The sequence below is a fragment of the Otolemur garnettii genome, unplaced genomic scaffold (assembly GCF_000181295.1).
Source record: "Otolemur garnettii isolate 467f Iridium unplaced genomic scaffold, OtoGar3 scaffold00100, whole genome shotgun sequence".
Classification (NCBI taxonomy): domain Eukaryota; kingdom Metazoa; phylum Chordata; class Mammalia; order Primates; family Galagidae; genus Otolemur; species Otolemur garnettii.
The window spans coordinates 6,731-10,243 of NW_003852495.1; the positions used below are offsets into that span (position 1 = coordinate 6,731).

At 36.9% G+C, this 3,513-nt stretch overlaps 1 pseudogene; it reads left to right on the forward strand.

The window, feature by feature from the left end:
- Positions 1-590: 590 nt before the first annotated feature.
- On the forward strand, positions 591-1,133 carry LOC100964588 (annotated as a pseudogene).
- Positions 1,134-3,513: the final 2,380 nt, after the last annotated feature.

The window sequence follows — 3,513 nt, forward strand, 5'->3', positions numbered from 1 at the left end:
TTGTTTAATTAATTAGTTAATTGAATACTAAACAAATAAATTAAATAACCAAGAAAATAGTTACTCAAAGAGCATATATAGCTATTATCAATTTCTGATTACACAATTATTTTGAAGATGTTTATATTTTGGATATAAGCAACATTTAAGCTGAATTTATTAAGAATGTGAAAATATGGCAAAAAAGTCTGCAGATCAGTGGTATAAAATGAATATAACTTAAGTGAATTCACTCAAATTAGGGACACATTACAGCTATTCCTATTATTAGTGTCTAGAAAGCTGGCCACTTAAAGAGTCAACTATTATCTCACTAATTGCAAGGAAAGCATTTGACAAAATTCTGCATCTTTTTATGGCAAGAACTCTTAACAAAATAGGAATAGACAGAATATATCTAAAAATAATAAAAATTGTACATGTCAAACCCACCATAGATAAGAAAAGGTGAAATCTGCATCGCAGGCCCATTTAGGGTCATGGGGCAGAAGCGCAATATTCTTGGGCACCCCAGCCCACATCTGACCGCCTCCTTGCATCTCTCCTAAGGCCATTGCTTCTGGGTTTTGTCTTTTCTTCATAGTTCGCCAATGTCTGAGAAGGCCAACCGTCCTCCAGGGAAGATGGGAGGTGAAGAGAAGCCACTCAACACTGGTGAGGAGAAGAGAAGGAGGAGGAGAGAAGAACAAAGAAGGATCTGGAGACGGAGTTCCGGCAGACTTGAAGCCTTGGCCTGAATATATTTACACACGTCTTGAGATGTATAATGCACTAAAAGCAGAACATGATTCAATTCTAGCAGAAAAGGAAGAAAAATATAGCAAGTCAATTAAATTCACATTGCCTGATGGTAAACACTTGTTGAAGAGTCCTGGAAAACAACCCCCTAGCAAATCACTTGTGGAATTAGTCAAGACTTGGCTGACAACACCGTTATTGCTAAAGGGAATAAAGTGGTTTGGGACCTGGACAGCCCTCTGAAAGAAGATTGTACCTTGGAGCTTTTTACATTTGAGGTTGAGGAGGCACAAGCAGCATATTAGTACTTAAATGCTCACATAAAGGGTGATGCCTTGGAAAGAGTGATGTGGATGTTTATGTTACTGTCCACCAATAGAAAATGGATTCTGTGATGATATGTACCTTGAAGAAGTTGTGTCCAGCAATGATTTCACTTCTTTGGAGGTTTTATGTAAGAAAATCATTAAAGAAAAACAAGCTTTTGAAAGATTGAAAGATGGAAATTTTACTGGAAATGTTTAAATACAATAAGTTCAAATGCCAGATATTGAATGAAAAAGTGAATACTCCAACTACCACAGTCTGTAGGTGTGGCCCCTTGATAGATCTCTGCTGGGGTCCTCACATGTCAGATACACTAGAAAAATTAAGACAAAATTTGTTTGTTAAAGACACAAAAATTCTTCTACATACTGGGAAGGCAAAACAGATATGGAAACTCTTCCAAGAATTTATGGCATTTCATTCCCAGATTCTAAAATGTTGAAAGAGTGGAAAAGTTTCAAGAGGAAGATACAAACTGAGATCATAGGAAAATTGAGAGGGACCAAGAACTATATTTCTTCCATGAACTCAGCCCTGGAAGTTTCTTTTTCCCGCTAAACGGAGCCTACATTTATAATACACTTACTGAATTCATTAGGAGTGAATATAGGAAGAGAAGATTCCAGGAGGTTGTCACCCCAAACATCTACAATAGCTGGCTCTGGATAACCTCAGACCACTGACAGCCCTTCAGCAAGAACCTGTTCTCTTCTGAGATGGAGAAAGAGTTATTTGCCCTTAAATCCACCTACTGACTGGGACACTGCCTCATGCTTAATCGTCTGCCAACATCTTGAGAGAGATGCCTCTGTGTTTAGCTGATTTGGGGGTACTTCATAGGAATGAGCTGTCTCTGGAGCACTCATAGGACTCACCCAGGTATGAAGATTCTAGCAGGCTGATGTGCACATATTCTGTGTCATGGGGTGGGTTGAAGATGAAATATAAGTTTGTTTGGATTTTCTGCATACCATATATAATGTGTTTGGATTTTATTTTAAACTGAACCTTTTTACTTGCCCAGAAAAGTTCCATGGAGATATTGGAGTTTGGAATCAAGCTGAGAAACAACTTGAAAATGGTCTGAATTAATTTGCTGATAAGTGGGAATTAAACCCTGGAGATGGGGTTTTCTATGGTCCAAACATTGACATACAGATTAAAGATGCAACTGGTTGATCCCACCAGTGTGCAACAATCTAGCTGGATTTTTAGTTGCCAATTAGATTTAATCTTACTTTTGTAAGCTATTATGACAGTAAAGAAAGGCCAGGGATTACTTTTGTAAGCTATTATGACAGTAAAGAAAGGCCAGGGATTATCCATTGAACTATCTTGGAGTCAGTGGAATTCTCTCTGAAAACTATGGGGGCAACAGGCCCTTCTGTTAGATAGGTTTTGGCTTCTCCTCCCTGCTGCCTCCTGCTTCATTTCTTTTAAGTTTTACTTCTTTCTAATCACATGTATTCTCATTTAGTTCCAGTTTAATAGTGAGTACATGCAGTGTTTGTCCATTCTTTAGATAATTCACTTAGGATAAGAGTCTCCAGTTCTATCCAAATTCTTGCAAAAGGCATTAATCTACCATTCTTAATGGCTGAGTAGTATTCCATGGTATTTTTGTACATACACCACATTTTGTTAATCCACTCATTAATTAATGGGAACATTCCACTAAGAACTGGAGCAGGACAAGCATGTCCATTGTCATCACTTCTATTCAACACAGTGCTAGAAGTCCTAACCCAAGTAATTAGGCAAGAAAAGAAATTAACTTTGTCCAAATTGGGAAAGAAGAAGTCAAATTACCACTTTTTGCGGATGATATGATTTCATACATAGAAAAACCCAAAGACTGCACCAAGTGACTTCTGGACTTCCTAAACAAATTCAGCAAAGTCTCAGGGAAGAATATCATTGTACAGAACTCAGTAGCACTCTTAAACACCAATAGCAGTCAAGCTAAGACTCAAATCAAACCATTCACAACAGCTATAGAGAAAATAAAATTCTTAGGAACATACTTAACCAAGGGAGGTAAAAGATGTCTACAAAGAGTACTGTAAAACATTAAGAAAAGAAATTGTAAAGGATACAAACAAATGGAGAAACATATCATGCTCATGGATTGGTGGTATCAACACTGGTATAATGTCCATATTATCCACAGTGATTTACAGATTCAATGCAATCTCCATCAAAATACCAATGTCATACTTCACAGATCTAGAAAAAATAATTCTATACTTTGTTGGGTACAACATGGATGTGTAACCTCTTTTCAAACATTTTTGCTAAGATGTTTCTTTGATTAAAAAATGTGAGCAGTTTTAGAGAGGACTCCATTTAAAAAGTATTTTCATTAATTTTACTTACTTTCTTTTTTTTTTTAAACTGAGTCTCGTTCTGTTGCCCCAGACCAGAGTGCCACAGCTATATCATAGCTCA